This window comes from Carassius carassius, chromosome 3 (genome assembly GCF_963082965.1).
Source record: "Carassius carassius chromosome 3, fCarCar2.1, whole genome shotgun sequence".
Classification (NCBI taxonomy): domain Eukaryota; kingdom Metazoa; phylum Chordata; class Actinopteri; order Cypriniformes; family Cyprinidae; genus Carassius; species Carassius carassius.
The window spans coordinates 33,163,619-33,184,461 of record NC_081757.1 but is presented as its reverse complement, the minus strand read 5'-3'; the positions used below and the strand labels follow the sequence as shown (position 1 = coordinate 33,184,461).

The window sequence follows — 20,843 nt, the reverse complement described above, 5'->3', positions numbered from 1 at the left end:
GTGGCATAAAATAAAACATAGCCTAGTTTTGCTTTAAATTAAAAAAATGTCTAGTTCGTTTCAGGTTTAATGCTTAGTACAATATTCTGTATGGTTTATATATATATATATATATATATATATATATATATATATATATATATATATATATATACATGGTATATAATACATGGATGTTGTAATGTATCATTAAGAGCAAATACTTGTTCTTTTAAGACTTTTGATATGATTAAGAAGAATGAATAAATATTTAGCAACTTGATTGGTAACAGTGTGAGCCTCTTTTAAAAAGGTATTGAACTGGAATTGAAGTCATGGTGTGTCTATGAAGAATCACAGTGATACTGCAAATGTATGTTTTATGGCAAATACTTGTATTTCAAGACTTCTGATATGCTCTACAACGCCACATAAGTATTTAGCAGCTTGTTTTGCCACAGTGTGAGCCTCTTTTAAAAAGTTATTGCACTTGAAATGAAGTAATGGTGTGTCAATGAAGAATCACAGGTATGCTGCAAATGTAGGTTTTATGGCCAATACTTGTATTTCAAGACTTCTGATAGGTTCCAAAAGGTCACATAATTATTTAGCAGCTTGTTTTGTCACAGTGTGAGCCTCTTTTAAAAAGTTATTGCACTTGAAATGAAGTAATGGTGTGTCAATGAAGAATCACAGGTATGCTGCAAATGTAGGTTTTATGGTCAATACTTGTATTTCAAGACTTCTGATATGTTCTACAAGGTCACATAATTATTTAGCAGCTTGTTTTGTAACAGTGTGTGCCTCTTTTAAAAAGATATTGTACTGGAAGTGAAGTTATGGTTTGTCTATTTAGCAACACGGGGATGCTGCAAATGTACGTTTTATGGCCAATACTTGTATTTCAAGACTTCTGATACGTTCCAAAAGGTCACATAATTATTTAGCAGCTTGTTTTGCCACAGTGTGAGCCTCTTTTAAAAAGTTATTGCACTGGAAGTGAAGTAATGGTGTGTCAATGAAGAATCACAGGTATGCTGCAAATGTATGTTTTATGGCCAATACTTGTATTTCAAGACTTCTGATATGTTCTACAAGGTCACATAATTATTTAGCAGCTTGTTTTGCCACAGTGTGAGCCTCTTTTAAAAAGTTATTGCACTGGAAGTGAAGTAATGGTGTGTCAATGAAGAATCACTGGTATGCTGCAAATGTAGGTTTTATGGTCAATACTTGTATTTCAAGACTTCTGATATGTTCTACAAGGTCACATAATTATTTAGCAGCTTGCTTTGTAACATTGTGAGCCTCTTTTAAAAAGATATTGTACTGGAAGTGAAGTTATGGTTTGTCTATTTAGCAACACACGGATACTGCAAATGTATGTTTTATGGCCAATACTTGTATTTCAAGACTTCTGATATGTTCTACAAGGTCACATAATTATGTAGCAGCTTGTTTTGCAACAATGTGAGCCTTTTTTTTTAAGTTATTGAACTGGAATTTGTGTCAATGGACAAGTACATAGGTATAGATCTTTTTCAACATCTACACTACATACTTGTACATTACAAGACTGGATGTATGTTATCTAGGGTCAGATAAATATATCTGTGGCAGGGGGGGCGTGGTTTAGCGAAGTCTGCAGCGGGAGAGAGAATCAGGAGACGAGTGGTAAGTGAGTGGTTTGGGCGAAAATTATCATCACCTGTTTCTGGTTCTAGTAATTGGCGTGGAGAGAGTATAAAACGCCAGGAGAGTCGGAAGCAAGCGAGAGAGAGACGGACTGCGGATGCGAAGCCGGAAGCGAAACCGGAAAGAGTAAATCGGAAGTGCTGGAACAACGTGCCAGAATAAGAGTCACCATTTGGTGTTTGCAAAGTTTAATTTATTTTCAGTTTAATAAATACTGTCCTGCCTACCCCTTTGTCCTCTTCCTTGCCCACACGAACTTACTACACTGGTGCCGAAACCCGGGAAGGAAGTAGGACCGCCGCCGCCGCCATGCAAAGCCCGTCCTCCATGCCACTTGCGGACGTTATTGCTTCCCTCGCAGTCCTGCACCGCGAACAACACCAGGCCCTGCTGGACCTGAGGACCGATCAGGAAAGACGATTCCAGGCCATCGTTCAGGCCCAGCAGGAGGACCGCGAGAGGTTCCGGAGCTGGATAGATCGGGAGGTTCGCACCGAGGCCGCCGGGCCACCCGCCGCTCCCCTTCCATCTGCCACTGCACAAAATGGGGGCCCAGGACGATCCGGAGGCCTTCCTGGAATTGTTTGAGAAATCGGCGGAGGCCTGCTGGTGGCCCCACGAGCAGTGGCCGGTGCGCCTCATTCCCCTGCTCTCCAGCGAGGCCCAGGTGGCGGCCCAACAACTTCCGGTGGCGAACCTCCTGGTCTTCAACGACCTGAAGAGGGCCATCATCCAGCGGGTCGGCCGGTCGCCAGAGCAACATCGCCAGCGCTTCCGGTCCCTGGACTTGGGCGAGGCCGGTCGGCCCTTCGCGATGGCCCAACAGCTCCGGGACTCCTGCCGCAAGTGGCTACTAGCCGAGGGAAGTGACGTGGAGCATGTCGTCGACCTGGTGGTGCTGGAGCAGTTCATCGCTCGGCTTCCCAATAAGACGGCCGAGTGGGTCCAGTGCCAACGCCCCACGTCGCTGGACTCGGCCATCCATCTGGCGGAGGACCACATGGTGGCGTGCCCAGGGGTCGGCGCACCCCCAGCTACTAATTCTCTCTCTCCTTCTCTCTCTCCTCCCTCTATCTCTCGCCCTGTCCCTCTCTCTAGGTCCCGTCCACCCGGCCCTCCTCGTGTTTGACCAAGGGCACTTCGTGAGTCCCAGGGCCTCGCCCAGGGGGGCGGGGCTTGTGCCTGCCAGAGGGGACAGTTCTTCCGTTTCTCCGCTCTATCCGCGCCAATTCTCCAATCCACTCCCTGCCACTGGGGCTGCGGGTAGGTCTGGGCTGGCCTGTTGGCGTTGCGGGGACCCGGAGCATGTCGTGGACAGGTGTCCAGTGATGGAGGTGGGGACGATGATCCGGGTCCCGGACGTCCCACAGGTCACCCCCGGTCAGGCTGGCGAGTACCAAATACCCGTGAGTATCAAGGGGGGTACATATCCGGCCTTGGTGGATTCAGGATGCAACCAAACCTCAATCCATCAAAGCCTGATTCAACCAGGGGCATTGGATACAAGCCGCGTGGTTAAGGTGCGGTGCGTACACGGGGATGTGGTGGAGTATCCGGTTGTCCCAATTATAATTAAATTCCGGGGACAAAAGCATAGTGTGGAGGTGGCGGTTAGTCCCCACCTCCGGCATCCGATAATCTTGGGAACGAATTGGCCCACGTTTACGGTTTTATTGGGGTCTTTATGTGCGGATGCCTCTTGGGGAAATAAGGCACGGAAGGAGACCGCGCAGGTACAGGTGGGGGAAATTGAGCCAGGACCGCTGGGTTCTGCTTCAGGGGAACCGAACGAAATCGGGAGACTGATTCTCTGAGGTGATGACTTTCCTCTGGAGCAGTCTCAGGATGAGACCCTAAAACATGCATTTCAACAGGTCCGCGCTATCGATGGCCAGTCTCTCCAACCTGCCCTCCCGCTCTCCTATCCATATTTTGCCATTTTAAAAGACCGGTTGTATCGAGTGACCCAAGACGCTCCGACAAAATTGAATACAACCCAATTGTTAATTCCAAAGGGCCGCAGGGAAATGCTTTTCCACGCGGCTCATTCTAATCCTATGGCGGGCCATTTGGGACAGGCAGCAACACTTAATCGCCTCATGGCCCGTTTCTTTTGGCCGGGCATTCATGACAACGTGCGCAGGTGGTGCGCGTCTTGTCCGGAATGTCAGTTGGTAAACCCACCGGCCGCCCCAAAAGCGCCTTTGCGCCCTCTTCCCTTAATGCAGGTCCCCTTCGAGAGAATTGGTATGGACCTCATCAGGCAATTAGAGCGATCGGCACGAGGACATCGCTTTGCACTAGTCATAGTTGATTATGCAACACGATATCCTGAAGCGGTGGCCCTCCGCAACATTTCCGCTTAAAGTGTTGCGGATGCCCTGTTTCGTCTTATCTCCCGGGTGGGGATTCCAAAAGAAATCCTAACCGATCAGGGCACGGCGTTTATGTCACGTACGCTACGCGAACTGTACGGATTATTGGGCATTAAGTCGATTCGAACTAGTGTCTATCACCCACAAACCGACGGCCTGGTCGAACGATTTAATCACACGCTTAAATCCATGATCCGTAAGTTCGTTCACGAAGACGCCAAAAATTGGGATAGGTGGCTAGAGCCCTTGTTATTCGCTGTGCGAGATGTCCCGCAAGCCTCCACGGGGTTTTCCCCCTTCGAGCTTCTCTATGGACGCCAGCCCCGGGGGGTGCTCGACGTACTGAGAGAAACGTGGGAGGAGGGACCATCTCAGGGCAAAAACGAAATTCAGTATGTGCTGGACTTGAGAACAAAACTCCACACATTGGGGCGGCTATCAATGGAGAATTTGTTACAAGCCCAGGACCGCCAGAGCCAGCTGTATAACAGGGGAACTAGGTTACGCAAATTTGCACCGGGAGAGAAAGTACTTGTATTACTCCCAACGTCGAGCTCCAAATTAATGGCTAAGTGGCAGGGACCGTTCGAGGTCGCACGACAGGTCGGAGATCTCGATTATGAGGTAATACGGTCCGATAGGAACGGGTCCCGTCAGATCTACCACCTCAATCTCCTTAAAAAATGGAATGAGGCGGAATCAGTGATGTTGGCAACGGTGATTGGCGGAGAGGATGATCTCGGGCCAGAGGCGAATATCAAACCACAATCCCTCGCCCTGGCTCCAGGTGGAGATCACCTCTCGCCGTCCCAACTCACTGATTTAATGAAATTGCAGGCAGAGTTTGCCGACGTCTTCTCGCCCCTACCGGGCCGTACTAACCTGATTCAGCACCATATCGAGACCGAGCCGGGCGTGGTAGTTCGCAGCCGGCCGTATCGTTTACCTGAGCACAAGAAAAAAGTAGTTCAGGCTGAATTAGGCGCTATGCTTGACATGGGGGTAATAGAAGAATCTAATAGCAACTGGGCGAGCCCGATAGTTTTAGTTCCGAAAACGGACGGCTCAGTCCGTTTCTGTTTAGATTACCGCAAGGTGAATGCTGTGTCGAAATTCGACGCGTATCCAATGCCGCGGGTTGACGAGTTGCTTGATCGGCTAGGCGCGGCTCGCTTTTATTCGACATTGGACTTAAAGGGCTATTGGTAGATCCCCTTGTCTCCATTGTCCAGAGAAAAGACAGCTTTCACAATGCCGTTTGGATTACACCAATTTGTTACCCTTCCGTTTGGCTTGTTCGGGGCTCCAGCTACCTTTCAGCGCCTCATGGACAGGATCCTACAGCCCCATGCTGCGTATGCAGCTGCCTACCTAGATGATATCATTATATTTAGTAATGATTGGCAGCGGCATTTGCAGCATCTGAGGGCGGTCCTGAGGTCGCTGAGGGGAGCGGGGCTCACGGCCAACCCAAAGAAGTGTGCGATTGGGCGGGTGGAAGTAAGGTATCTGGGCTTCCACTTGGGGCATGGGCAGGTGCGTCCCCAAATTGATAAGACAGCCGCTATTGCGACCTGCCCACGTCCCAAGACCAAAAAGGAGGTGAGGCAGTTCTTGGGGCTGGCAGGATATTATAGACGGTTTATTCCTAATTATTCGGACCTCACCAGCCCTTTGACTGACCTCACTAAAAAGGAGGTGCCGGATACGGTCCAGTGGACGGAGCCGTGTCAGCAGGCCTTTACTCAGGTCAAGGCTGCCCTGTGTGGCGGGCCGTTGTTACACTCTCCTGATTTTTCTCTCCCTTTTTTGTTGCAGACAGACGCGTCGGACAGGGGGCTGGGGGCAGTCCTGTCCCAGGAGATAGAGGGAGAGGAACGGCCGGTGCTGTACATTAGCCGGAAGCTCTCGAAGAGAGAGGCTAAGTACAGCACCATCGAAAAAGAGTGCCTTGCCATCAGATGGGCCGTCCTCACCCTCCGCTATTATCTCCTGGGACGGGAGTTTACCCTCTTTTAAGTTCAAGGTGATCCACAGGCCGGGTGTTCAGATGGTGGTGGCTTCCTCTCCAGAAATGGGGGGGGGGGGGGGGCGGGGGCTGCAGGCCGGATGGCTCCCCGGCCTGAGTCGGGCGGTGGGGGTATGTGGCAGGGGGGCGTGGTTTAGCGAAGTCTGCAGCGGGAGAGAGAATCAGGAGACGAGCGGTAAGTGAGTGGTTTGGGCGAAAATTATCATCACCTGTTTCTGGTTCTAGTAATTGGCGTGGAGAGAGTATAAAACGCCAGGAGAGTCGGAAGCAAGCGAGAGAGAGACGGACTGCGGACGCAAAGCCGGAAGCGAAACCGGAAAGAGTAAATCGGAAGTGCTGGAACAACGTGCCAGAATAAGAGTCACTATTTGGTGTTTGCAAAGTTTAATTTATTTTCAGTTTAATAAATACGTCAGCAGTCCTGCCGACCCCTTTGTCCTCTTCCTTGCCCACACGAACTTACTACAATATCGCTACTTAGCACATGTTCCCTTCTTTCAAAAACTGTTGAAGTGGGTGACTTGTTATTGAGGAATCCCATAAAAACAGTGATGATTAAATTAAATATGTGAATCACAAATTCTTTATAAACCATCTTGAAGAAGGTTTTGCCATAGTTTTTGAAATGTTCACCCAAAATCAACATTTTGTTTGCTGTCATGATCTCAGAGTACTTGTCAATAATCTGATGGATTCAGTACCAGGCAAAGTGATATTTTTGCAGGATTGCAGACATTAATCAATGCACATGAATTGTGAGAGTTTAATGTTAAACAAAGATGTCATACAACAGAAAAACATAAAAGAGTGCAGCCATTTTTTTCATTCAACACCTGGAGAACACTGTTACACTGTCTTTATCATATTAAAATCAGAAAAAACAACAAAGGTGAATAAAATGCAAGACATGGGCTGTAGTATGTTCTGTAGGATCCAGACAAGATGTTCCAACTTGTTTCGGAGAAGTTGACCCATGCTTTTAAAACCTATTGAAATAAATCATATGTCATTGTTGAAACCAACACATAAACACAGTTCATGTTCATTTTGAGGCAAATAAATATATAAAAAATGTTGTTTTAACTATGCCATTAACTATGTTCAGGAGATTACACTTGATTTTCCACTTGTCTGAATTGTTAAATTATACAATAAATTATAGTTTATGTACATTTATTATTTTTAAATTTCTAACTAAATTTCTAAACTAAAATTTTCAAACACCATCATTATAATGCAATTTTTATTGTTGCTCAAGGAAAATTTATAGCATTAGAAGACATCATGTAAGTGTTATTTGCTGGCACATTTGTGGTTGGCTAAAGAATACTTGTCTGTTCGCACACAATGAAAAAAATAAAAAACTCGAACTTTTTAGACGGTCCCTAACGAATTTCCAGCGCTACATTGGACATTCAGCGGATATTCGCTTCTAAAAATGCCATAAAAACAATATTCTGCCATTTTGATCGATTTTGAAACCATTCTGTTTTGTACACAATGATGTCGCTGATTAGAATATGCTAAAAAAACCTTTATTGCACATATAATTTGAAAGTTATTGAACGCGGAAATGTGGGAAAAGTGGCGAATGTGCGAATATAAAACCAACTTTACCCAAGTCTCTCCCAGGCCTATCCGAAGACAATCGTTCTTCCACTGCCTTTAAGATGTCAGCAGCCAAACGGGTGTCGGCGCCTGATAAGGCAGAAAATTCTCCCAGACGTTCCAACAACGTATTGGTTCTATCACATATATACGCTTATATACGCCGTTTCTCTGTACATGCTCCACTTCATCTGCTAGTGAATTTAAGGCTCGAATTAGCTCTGCCGCCGCCATGTTTCCAACACCTCAAAAAGTTATGTTTACTTGTTGCCGAGCCCCGCCTTGTTCACGCAGTGATTGACATGGCGGAAGGGGGGCGGACACGTGGTCGGCTCGGAATGCATTTTCAACGTGCACATTGAATTTTGCTACATTCATTGCGGGACACTGAATGAAAATGCAATTGTAAGTGTCTTGACTGTGAGTGTAAATGCAATTAAGAAAAATAACATTTGAATGCTAATTTTGCCACAGTTTTTGCTTGAACATGTTAAACATATCAAATAATTTCTGTAATACATTTTCGTTTTAATTTTGCAACTTATAAAGCGTTAAAATGAATATTCATTTTACATATTAAAACTAGTGTATGAAATGGCAAATGAAAATTATATAAATTAATTTTCATTTTCATTTTGCACCAAACGTTGCACAAATGTATTGGAAAATGTAAATGTAAATACAGAAATGCATTGCCATTTTACATATTGCATTGTCATTTTGCATATTACATTACAAATTGAATATTGCTACCCATATGCTTCCATACTCTAGTGGTTATGCAGGTGAATCACTAAATTAAATATTAATGTTAATACATTTTAATTTAATCTTTGAGTAAGGTTTTTTTTTTACATTTAAGTACAGTTAATATACAGTAAAGTTATGTAACTTTTGTTATAACTTATTTTAATTTAAACTTCAAGTTTTAATTTACCTGTATGTAAGCACAGTGTAGTGTTAATGTTCAAACTGTATTTACCATGGTAAAGTGGCTGACAACAATTAATATTCTTATTAGAATAAAAATTTAATGTTGGTCATTATGGTGGAACTTAATATTTAATAACAAATATTTTCTAAAGTGGTACTTGGTATAAAAAGTTTGAGAACCAATGGTTTAAAGAATTGGTATAAAATTAAATCTAAGAAATTTTCAGTAAACCATTTCTTCTTTCCCCTTGTAGAGTCATCAAGGATCCAGCTTATTCTTGAAACATTGGTAAGAAATTGTTCATCTGCTACATTGCACCTTTTGTGATAGGTTTTGATTGTGCTTAGTTTGATAAAAATGTACTGAATTAGATTTTACTTGTTTTACTAAATACACTATTGCTTGTGTTCTGATTAAAACAGTGTAACTGGGGGCTCTGAAAACACTGCTTGTGAATAATTTGTGAATTGTATGATTGCATCTGAATACATTAAATAAGTGTTTAATGAATAGTGTTGTCCACTTTGTTTACAACCTCACTGTTACTGAACTGTAAAGTGAAAATATTGTGTGATTTATTTTGCATTCCGTTTTCAGTTAAATATATTTCACAATATCAAAGTTATTGTGAAACACTGTGAACATACCTAAACTCACTGGTTAAATCTTATGTGCCCTCCAGAAGTCTGCGCTCTGCAAGTGAACAACTCCTTGTGGTGCCATCCCAAAGAAGTTCAAAATCACTCTCACTGACCTTTTCCTGGACAGTGCCCAGCTGGTGGAATGACCTCCCAATCTCAATCCCAATCTTTACTCATTTTCAAGAAACATCTAAAGACCCATCTTTTTCGCCAGCACTTAACCAGCTAATACTAGCACTTTTCCCTCTTTTCTTGTCTTTCATATTAAAAAAAAAAAAAAACCTTGCTATGCGTTCTGTTCTAGACTAACTGAGAGTTGTCATGGCACTTGTATACTGTTGTTGTTCTCTTGTTGACCTGACTGCTTCTATTGTTCTCATTTGTAAGTAGCTTTGGATAAAAGTGTCTGTTAAATGATTAAATGTAAAGGTTTATACAGGACGGTACAGAAAGTGCACAAGTGGGAGAGAGTGGAGGGGACGGCGTCAGAAAGGACCTAGCGCTGGGACACTTTCAAGGATCACCCGAAGCACAACCACACTATATGCACGAGGCTGTTGGTTCTAACATTTTAGAGTCCCCTGCGGTAGACATCTCATTCTGCATTCCCCACAGTAAAGAAGACTCCCCCACTCAGGGTGCCCTCTCTAACACTGGGCCCTTGGAATTGTCCTAATCTTCCCTCCCCTTACAGTGGTCTTGGTTGAAGGTTCCCTTCTTAAACTGTGCAACACATTTTCACTGCACAAATGTACACATCTCTTGTCATGAGACACATTGCTAAAACATGTTTTTTACAGAAACTGTAGTTTTCCTCCAAAATAAAAGATCAATTGGTTTCAGTCATAAAGGTACAAGGGTTTGTCTTGCCAGTGCCGCAAAAAATATGCATTTATATGCCAAATTATTTTACAAAAACCTTTAAATATTATTGTATTTGGATTGTTCTACTACATGTTTTTAACAATACATCCATACATACTCTGCAAAAATAAAGTTTGGGATTATTTTCATCTGTTTCCAAAATAAAACTGCTGTTATACAATTTTGAGCATGTGGTAGTTTATTGAAGTTGATTGTAAAGCCATTGCTGCCAGTCATGTGATTGTTAACTTTTATCATGTACTGTTGATCTAAATGCAAACTAGGATCTAATTGAGCAGCACAACTGTTTTCAACATTGATGATAATCAGAAATGTTTCTGAGCAGTAAATCATCATATTAGAACGATTTCTGAAGATCATGTGACACTGAAGACTGGAGTAATGATGCTGAAAATACAGCTGCACATCACAGAAATAAATTACATTTCACCGAAAACTGCTATTTTAAATTGTAATATTATAAGGATAGCATTAGTGTATGTTTGGGGTTAACCTGCTAGTCATATGGTTCAGTGTGCCTTGGAGATGTTGTTGGAAAGGAGGCTGGCTCAGACTCTGGGTTGTAGAAGACCATCAAACACTAGAAGAATCTAGAAATATAACAAGCAATCTGTCACAGAGCCAACAATATTCAGAATACAATGTGTTATCACAAGGAACCAAGCTACTAAAAATGTAGAAAAGAGAAAGAATATGTATTTAATAAATATCCTGAACAGTTTTTATCAATATATGTTTATCATTAGATGAGATCAAAATGAGTTTGAATTGTGACGCTGATGTAATGACGTCACTGATTAACGGTAATGTTAGCATATATTTAGGTTAAATAAAAAAGCCTATTTTCAATCATCCATTGAAAAATGACCAGCAAATCGTTCACAGAACTGTCAATGCCTCTCATCTACACATAAATGTGTTATTAAAATCCCAAACTCTTCATAAAAGCTCAGTCTATGGAGTTAGCATTCGTTACCTCTTCTGATCACGGTTAAGATTCTAACGGACTTGTTCGAAAACACTAAACCATTTCTATGAAGTAAATTCAACAGATGCGGGTCAATACAAGCAAGAGAAATGTCAGGAACAGTGGCATATGATTGTAACCCTGTAGAAATCATTATTATTAGTAAAGTTATATAAGTTGGAATAAATAATTTCATAGTTTAATAAATAGAATTTGAGGTTAAAAAAGTTAAGAATCATTGACCAGCAAAGAAGTTGTGATTTTGCTCAATAAGAAAACCTGCATATTGTGTTATGTTCATGTTTTACATTTAAAAGGTTAAATATTTTTTGTTTAATAATCTTTGTGAAGATGCTTTAATGATGTCGGTAAGAATAGAAAGAAAGAATTACAGAAATGTTTTGTGAATTTATTTTATTTCTGAAAGTTTTGTAATGAGCCAATCACAGTGGAGGTCAAAGTACAAGGAAGGAAGAGGATCGCGAGATGCGTGAGATGGAAGTGTGTTTACTGATAAGAGAAACGTGTTTAATGTTAATATAGCTAATGCACCCGTTTTAGTGAAAGTGTTCAACAAGGACTCTTATATTCACTTTAATGGTGATAATTCTGTCAGTGTGAGTGGCATACTTCGCACACGAAGACTGAAATCAGTGCTTAGTGTTTTGCATGGACTTTGCTAACCAGTTAGCGGCTAGCGATCTCGAGTAGTTAAAGCCTGTGTGGAACTGTGAGAGTGACGATGATCAAAGACACTGATGGAGCCGGATAGCGTTACCGAGTGGTGGACTTTGCTCGTATCGTCGACCATGTGACTTTCCTCGTCAACCATCTTCTCTTCTCTTCAACTCTCTTCATCTGGTTTCCTGTTACTGATGCCTTTGATCCTGTCCATGTGAGCTTACATCTACATTGAGTATATAAGGTACCATTTTTTTTGTTTGGCCTGTGTGGTGAAGCAGCCATTTCGTTTAAGGCTACAACGTACCCAAGCTACATTCAGGCCTGCATCATTTGAACATTTGAAGGGTATTTCAAATTTAAAAGAGTTTTGCCGGCTATTTTATTTTCTTGGGCCCTATTGTTTGAATGTGAATTTAAATACCTTTGTGATCTGAAAAGTGAGTTTATCAATACCTTTTTACTTTCTGACACACTTTTTCTAACTAAATCTGTCTTTTTTATAAAATAGGTGTGGTTACTGACTGATATTTTAAGTTGATTAAGGAAAAAGAGTAATTTTTGAGTTAAATGTGAAAGTGTTTATAAGATAAAAGTACTTGAAAGACATTTCATTTCCGTTCAGAGTGTAAATAGTACTGCTAAAATAGTGATTTAAAGGGAAAGAGTATTTCCTACAATGATTTAATTACACACACACACACAAGTTGAATACTGATACATTTATTAGTGAAACTCACATATTTGACTAAAAAGAAATTTAAAGAACTCAGGATAGCCACCTCTCATTATAGTGAAACAAGCTAGAGAGGCGCTACATAAATTGGAGGCACCGCTGGGATATTTAGTGTGGGTTTCTTGTTTTTGTACATTTTACATTGAAGATTAGCATTCTGAAACTTTAAATAGTGCTAACTGATAAGCTAATATGGAACGTATGAAAGATCTAGTATCAGACTTAAAGGGATGGTGCCGTGGCGAGGCATTAGACGAGGCTCATGCAGTCATGGTGCAATAGAAGAGACAATGCAAACAGTGAAGTGTTTGGGACGTGTGCGAGTCAGAGGCCGAACTTACAACAGCCAACTAAACCGATACTTGGTCTTGTGTGAATGTAAGGAAGTAGTAAAAGGCGAAATCGTTCCCTTTGAAGTGCTCCCGTGGCCTGTTATCATAGCAGATGCAGCTACACGAGCCAGTATACAAGTTGATATGTCCGGAATGCAACAAGCTCCAGGTAAACATGTTGAAGACCTTCGCACATTGTTCCGTGAGGATGAGGCTGCTGCCAAGTCAACAGAGGCCATTCTGCGAGCCGTGAGTGATTTACTGGACAAGACGTCCAAGTCCTCAGGTGAGCATGGAAGCTATCGCCGCCTACGAACTTTCTCTGGTTTGTTACCCACCCCCGCTGGAGAAGAGCAGTTCGACCACTGGTTGGGTCAAGCACGCCTCATGGTGGAAGAGTGTGATTGCTCTTACAAAGAGAAGAGGCGGAGACTGATGGAAAGTCTCAGAGGCCCGGCGCTTGACATTGTAAAAGCAGCACGAGCCAGTGATCCTGAGGTGAGCCCCAAAGATTGCTTAGAGGCACTGGAGCATGCTTTTGGGACAGCAGAGTCAGGAGAAGACTTGTATTTTGCATTTCGTTTACTGCAGCAACAACCAGGTGAGAAGCTGTCTGACTTCCTCAGACGTCTAGAACAGTTGTTGAATAGGGTGGTGCAGAGAGATGGTCTCCCCCTTGGATGTGCAGATAAAGCAAGACTTGACCAGTTATTGCGTGGTGCGATAGCCTCTGATCTGATGTTAGTTAACCTTCGTCTGAGAGAGAGAAGAGCAAAGCCCCCCACCTTTCTCCAGCTGTTGAAGGAGATACGCACGGAAGAGGAATATGAGGCCTCACGAAAGAAGATAACTCCTGTCCTGCAAGGTGGAAATGTAAGGCAGAATGTTGATGTGAAACAGACTGAAATTCAGAACTTGAAGTCTGAAATCAAAGAACTAAAGGCCATGGTTGCTGCTGTCGTGTCTAAGCCAGCACAAGACACGTCAGTTAGTAGTGAGAAAATTCCCCCAAATGTAGTGTACAGTGAGTGCAGTTCAGACAGTGAGATAGCAGCTTTGAAAAAACAAATGAAGCGCTTGCAACAGAAAGTCACAAATAAAGTAGCTGAACCTCAAGCTGCCGTGTCAGCTGTGAATACCTCCAAACCAGTAGCCAGCTCCCCACAACGATTATTCAAAGTATCGGAGGAACACTTCTGCTATCGATGTGGTGAGAGTGGGCATTTCGCCAGGAAGTGTCAAAGCCCAGAAAACCAGCCTAAAGTCATCAAGAGACTTATCCAAGCTCTGAAGCTGTCCAAGAACAACCAGCCGTCAAGTGATGCCACCACGAATGCAGTTAACTGTTCTGTTAAGGAAAGTACAGCTGACATGACTGAGAGTGTGCATGTTCCTGATGGGTTAGTTGGGCCGCCTAGCCTGGTGCCGCTGAAGGTTAATGGACAACCCTGCACTGCTCTATTAGATAGCGGCTCTCAGGTGACGATCATTTTTGAACCCTGGTACCAGAAGTACTTGTCTGATATCCCCATTCAGCCAGTAGCTGGTCTTTCCCTGTGGGGTTTAAGTGAGTCTGGAGCAAGCTACCCTTACCGTGGCTACGTGGTAGTTGATGTGGAGTATCCAGCTGAGGTGTTAGGAACCAGTCAGACTGTAACTGTCCTAGCTCTCATATGTCCTAACCCCAGGAGTGATGATAAGACGTCTGTCATTGTGGGCACCAACGCAAGCCATGTTAGACGTTTGGTAAATCAATGCAAAGATAATGGCATTGATGTCACCCGAACATTAGGCCTTCGTGTTCATGTGGAGGAAGATCAACCTGCTTTAAAGGGTTTTGCAGTCCCGGTCCAAGAGGAGGAGGTGGGTCGTGTCCGATGGATGGGTCCAGGCCCCTTGGTCTTACCCCCGGATGGTGACACTCAGGTTGTGTGCAAAGTCGACCTAAGGAAGCCTGTTGCTCAAGAAATCCTGATGATTGACTCCTCACCCGCAGCTTCCTTACCTGCTGATGTGATTTTTCATCCCATGGTTGTGCCCAGTGGGGCATTGGATGTCAACAGTTTGAGAATTCTACTCAAAAATGAGTCCTCAAGAGAAACGTCCATACCTGTGGGAACAGTGATTGGATGTGTGTACCACATTGATTCAGTTGCAACGATTCCCCCTAAGGAGTCTGCTTCCTCTGACTTTGATGAGAGCATGATCAATTTTGAAACTCCCCCATCTCTGAACAGTGGAAGAACAGATTATGCAAGAAACTGGCTCAAAAGTCTCATGTCTTCTCAATGCACGAGGGGGACGTGGGATTAGCAAGAGGAGTGGAGCACAGAATCCGACTTTCTGATTCTCGCCCTTTCCGTCAATGATCACGCCGGCTAGCCCCAGCAGATATCGAAGACGTGAGAAAGCATTTACAGGAACTGCTGCAGGCTGGGATCATAACGGAGTCGCGGAGCCCCTATTCATCCCCAATAGTTGTAGTTAGAAAGAAGACTGGGGCTATTAGGATGTCCATAGATTACAGACTATTGAATAGCCAAACCATACCCGACCAGTACACTACACCATGCATTGAAGATGCGCTGAATGCTTTAACAGGAAGTCAGTGGTTCTCTGTACTGGATTTGCGTTCAGGCTACTACCAGATAGCCATGTCCGAAGAGGACAAAGAGAAGACGGCATTCATTTGTCCGTTAGGATTTTTTCAGTTTGAACGAATGCCTCAAGGGATCACTGGGGCACCAGCAACCTTTCAAAGGTTGATGGAAAAGGCTGTCGGTGACATGAACCTCTTACAAGTGCTGGTGTACCTGGACGACGTGATCGTGTTTGGAAAAACTCTTGAGGAACACGAAGAGAGACTGCTCAAGGTCCTAGATCGTCTCGGTGAAGTTGGGCTGAAGCTCTCAGTGGACAAGTGCCAGATCTGTCTGCCAAGGGTCAAGTACCTGGGGCACATTGTGTCTGCAGATGGAGTTGCCCCAGATCCAAACAAGATTGAGGCCGTCACTGCATGGCCCATGCCAACAAACTTGAAGACGTTGCAATCTTTTCTAGGATTTTGCGGTTATTACCGTCGATTCATCCAGAACTATTCTGAAATCGTAAGACCATTGACTGAACTCACAAAGGGATATCCTCCAACTCAGAAGAGAAAAAAGTATGACCAAGATGTGAACAAAGTCTACTTGAAAGAATCAGAACCATTCGGGGAAAGATGGGACCAATCCTGTTCAGATGCGTTTCATCACATAATTCACTGTCTGACACATGCGCCTGTCCTGGCATTTGCCAATCCACAACGTCCATACATCCTGCATGTGGATGCAAGCTTGAAGGTTCTGGGTGCTGTTCTTTACCAAGAACACCCTGGAGGCTTGAGGCCAGTTGCCTTTGCCAGCAGAAAAGTCAGCTCTGCCGAGAGAAACTACCCCATACATCAGCTGGAATTCTTGTCTCTCAAGTGGGCAGTAGTCGATAAATTCCACGACTATTTGTATGGGGCAAGATTCACCGTACGTACTGACAACAATCCGCTGACGTACGTGCTGTCCACAGCCAAGCTCAATGCAGTGGGGCATCGCTGGATAGCAGCCCTATCAACGTACGAGTTTGATGTGCAGTATCGCCCAGGCCGACAGAACATTGATGCCGACCTGTTGTCCCGGAACGTGTCAGAGGAGGATGACAATGGCTGGGTGACTAGACCTCAGTCTGGAGTGAAAACCATTTGCCAGAGAGTCAGCATCCCAGAGTCTGCATGTAGTACACCAGTCTGTGTTGCTCAGCTTGGAGCCTCTCCCCACTGTGTTCCTGACCTGTATGCGTTTCCAGCACACATGGAGTTAAAGTCCCTGGAGCTCATGTCCAAAATGAGTCTAAGAAAGGCTCAAGAAGAGGATGAAGCCATTGGACCGGCCATCCAAGCAATCAGGAGTGGGCACTGGCCAGAGGAGGGGGACATGAGTCCTGAGTTGTCCAGATTGAAAAGAGAAGCTGGAAAGCTGTCAATAAAGGATGGATTGCTGTACCGGTACACTAAGAGACCATCCGGAGATGTGGTCAATCAACTCATCTTGCCAAGAGAGTTCCGAGAGATGGTTATGCAGGCCATGCATGATGACGTGGGGCACCTTGGGCAAGAAAGAACTGTTGACCTGCTCCAAAGTAGATTCTTTTGTCCTATGATGTCGAAGCAAGTGGAGGAATACATTAAGAACTGTGGTGAGTGTGTCACTCACAAGACCCCCATACAGAGAGCTGCTCCATTGCACCAGATCGTAAGTCAGGGGCCTATGGATTTAGTGTGCATGGACTTTCTTTCCATGGAGCCTGACTCCAAAGGCATAAGTAACGTGTTAGTGATCACTGATCATTTCACGAGATACGCCCAGGCTTTCCCAACTATAAGCCAGAAGGCCCATGTGGTGGCAAAGGTTCTGATGGAGAAATATTTCATACTTTATGGACTGCCTTCAAGGATCCATTCCATGTTTGTTTCCATGGCAACTCCCTTCGCTCCAGTGTTTGAATGAACGCTACTCCCATGTTCAGCGCACGCTCATTAAAACACGCAGAATATACTTAAATACGCAACCCCCGATTCAGCCCATTACAAAATCTACTTGTGTGTGTGCATACTCTGAGACTTATCTAATAGTTTACTTGACCCTCTCACACTTGCACTCTCTATTTGTTTTCTCACCGCTTCAGACTTTAACGGAGCCTATAATATTCCGTGGCAGACGAATAACCCACGAGGCTATATAAAATAATGAAGAAAAATACATTTAGTTACTCTATTTCTTTCTCTGAGTGCACTCGCAGATCTCCGATTCCTCTGATCAAGTTTCAACGTAGATCCGACGTTATGATTTCGATCAGATGCGTCGGCTGTGTCGGTTGATGAGTCAACGTGATTTCGATGTTGAATCGATGCTTTATTTTCCACTAAATGACGTTCTGATGTTCCGACCAAATAGTGAACGTTGATTCATCGAAATTTGATCGACCGATACTGACCTTTACAACCAAAAATCGACGTTGAATCAACGTCTGCTTGCTAACCCGTTCTGTGGCAGAGCCTAGATTGTGCTTTCTTCTGTGTAGATCATCGGATCTCAAAGTGGTGACTTTCACTTTTCATTCTTTAAGTGGATGTAAATCGGTCATAACATAATCAGAGGTGTCAAGTAACGAAGTAAAGATGCTTCGTTACTTAAGTAGAAATTTGGGGTATCTATACTTTACTTTAGTAATTATTTTTCAGACGACTTTTTACTTCTACTCCATTTTCACACAAGTATACTTTCTACTCTTTACATTTTAAAAAATAGCTTCGTTACTGCTATTTCATTTCGGCTTGTTTTCATTCCGGCTTGTCATCATTCAAAAACAACAAAAAAAACAAGCAAAAAAAAAAAAATCCTATCCAGCTATCGCGCCATCCAGAAGGAGTGAAATTGATTGTGGTTGGATGAGAAGCACACCATTCCGACACCCTATTGGTCTGTAAGTGATCCATCGCACCTGCACAAGACATCACATCACATCACACTCCAGCAAGGACATAGCCAGTTTTAGTTTCGTTTATCAAAAAATATATTTCTTAAAATTAGGGTTGGGTATGGAACCGGTATCTGATCGCCTCAGAGTCAATCCCCTTATATTTCATATTACACCAGCGTCAGACCGGTCTCCTACCCATCTTTCAGCGTGCTCTTCAATCCTCAGACCGCGGCCGAGCAGCGCAAGCGCACACACAAACAGAGGACACAAGGTATGTGTTTATCGATAGATTGTTAGAATATCCATATCTGTGCAGTTCTTTGTCATAAATACAGTTTACAAAAGGTCACAGGCAGTCGGTTTCTCATCTACTGTAAAGTTTTCGCTTGTCACCGCTCATCACACCACACCGCTGTTTCCTCCAGAGACAATCTAGCCCTTAACACATATGAACGAACACATACTTTAACTAGATAAAAATGTTTGTCAAGACAAACTTTAAGTTGGCTTGAGAAAGCCTGACCAGAAGGTTTGAAAATGTGAAAAGTTTAAAGTTTAAAAAGATTTAAAAGTTTGAAAAGTTTAAGTTTAAAAAAGAAAGTGGTTAACATATTGCTAGCATTACAAGCAAGTGACATGTCATTAGCATGATTAGCAAAGTTGTTAGCATGTTGCTAGCATGATTAGCAAGTGACTAGCATGTAGTTAGCATGATTAGCAAGGTATCTAGCATGTCGCTAGCATGATTAGCAAGTGACTAGCATGACGCCAGCATGATTAGGAAGTCACTAGCATGTTTCTAGCATGATTAGCAATGTTGGTAGCATGTCGCTATTATGTTTCTAGCATGATTAGCATACAACTAGCATGTTGCTAGCATGATTAGCATGCTACTAGAATGTTGCTAGCATGTTTCTAGCATGATTAGCATGTGACTAGCATGTTGCTAGCATGATTAGCATGTTGCTAGTATGATTTTACCATGATTAGCATGTTGCTAGCATGACTAGCATGTTTATAGCATGATTAGCATGTTGATAACATGTCGCTAACATGTTTCTAGCATGATTAGCATGCGACTAGCATGTTGCTACCATGTTGCATGATTAACATGTTGTTATGATGGTTCTAACATGACTAGCATGCGACTAGCATTTTGCTAGCATAATTTTAGCATGATTAGCATGTTGCTAGCATGTCCCTAGCATGTTTCTAGCATGATTAGCAGGTTGCTAGCATGTTTGTAGCATGATTAGCATGGTTCTAGCATGATTAGCATGCGACTAGCATGTCGCTAACATGTTTAAAGCATGATTAGCATGTTGCTAGTATGTTTCTAGCATGAATAGCATTTGAGACTAGCATGTTGCTAGCATGATTAACATGTTGCAAGCATGATTTTAGCATGTTGATAGCATGACTAGCATGCGACTAGCATGTTGCTAGCATGATTTTAGCATGATTAGCATGTTTCTAGCCTGTTTCTACCATGACTAGCATGCAACTAGTTTGTTTCTAGCATGATTATGTTGCTAGCATGTTTCTAGCATGATTAGCAAGTTGTTAACATGTCGCTAGTATGTTTCTAGCATGATTAACATTTTGCTAGCATGTTTCTAGCATGACTAGCATGTTGCTAGCATGTTTCTAGCATGACTAGCATGCGACTAGCATGTTGCTAGAATGATTTTAGCATGTTTCTAGCATGATAAGCATGCGAATAGCATGTTTCTAGCATGATTAGCATGCGACTAGCATGATTAAATTGTTGCTAGCATGATTTTAGCATGTTGTTATAGATAGATAGATAGATAGATGGATATAAACAGTCAGATAGATAGATCCAGCAACAGTCGTTTTCCATGGTCCCTTGCTGTTTTCCTTTTTAATAAAAAGCCTAGGCTATGATAACAGCTAGGACAGGGTTGTCTAGCTGAATGCGAAATAAGTCATGCAAAAACTATAATCTCCTAAACACCATTCAATTTGATCTTATTTTAATAGTACTGACAACATATTTAAGTTATCACACAGTACTGAAAAATTAAAGGGACACTATATATAGTATACTTCGGCGAGTCAAGAGCTAAACAAAAAGTCCTGTTTCATTACAAAATACTGTACCTTTTATACACTTTATACTATCACCACAAAATTTTAATTTATATTTATTAAAAAATAAATATTTCATAAAACTGAAACTTAAATATATTATTTCTATAGGCTATACAAAAAAGAAAAGAAAAAAGACTAAATAATAAGGCTGAATAAGCTGATCTATAGCATGTAAAATGGTGGTTGCCTGTCTATGAATGGTACACCCCTCTAAGCTCACAGAAGTGGTTTGACCCAAGTCCTCAGCAGCCAATGACATTGACCTGTTTTTTCACGTGTAAACAATGAGTTAAATACGTGTTGTCTACGCGTGAAATACACGTATTTAACGTGTTGTTGACGTGTTAAAATTCAC

The 20,843-nt window shown here is 42.8% G+C and overlaps 1 long non-coding RNA gene across 1 annotated transcript in view; it reads left to right on the top strand.

Annotated features, from left to right (window-relative positions):
• The window catches only part of LOC132125038 (uncharacterized), a 31,101-nt gene extending 20,990 nt beyond the window's left edge, over positions 1-10,111 (top strand). The window contains exons 2-3 of the long non-coding RNA XR_009426838.1: positions 8,874-8,908; positions 9,701-10,111. This is a non-coding gene — a long non-coding RNA (uncharacterized LOC132125038). The remainder of the gene's footprint in view (positions 1-8,873; positions 8,909-9,700) is intronic.
• The last annotated feature ends 10,732 nt before the right edge of the window (positions 10,112-20,843 follow it).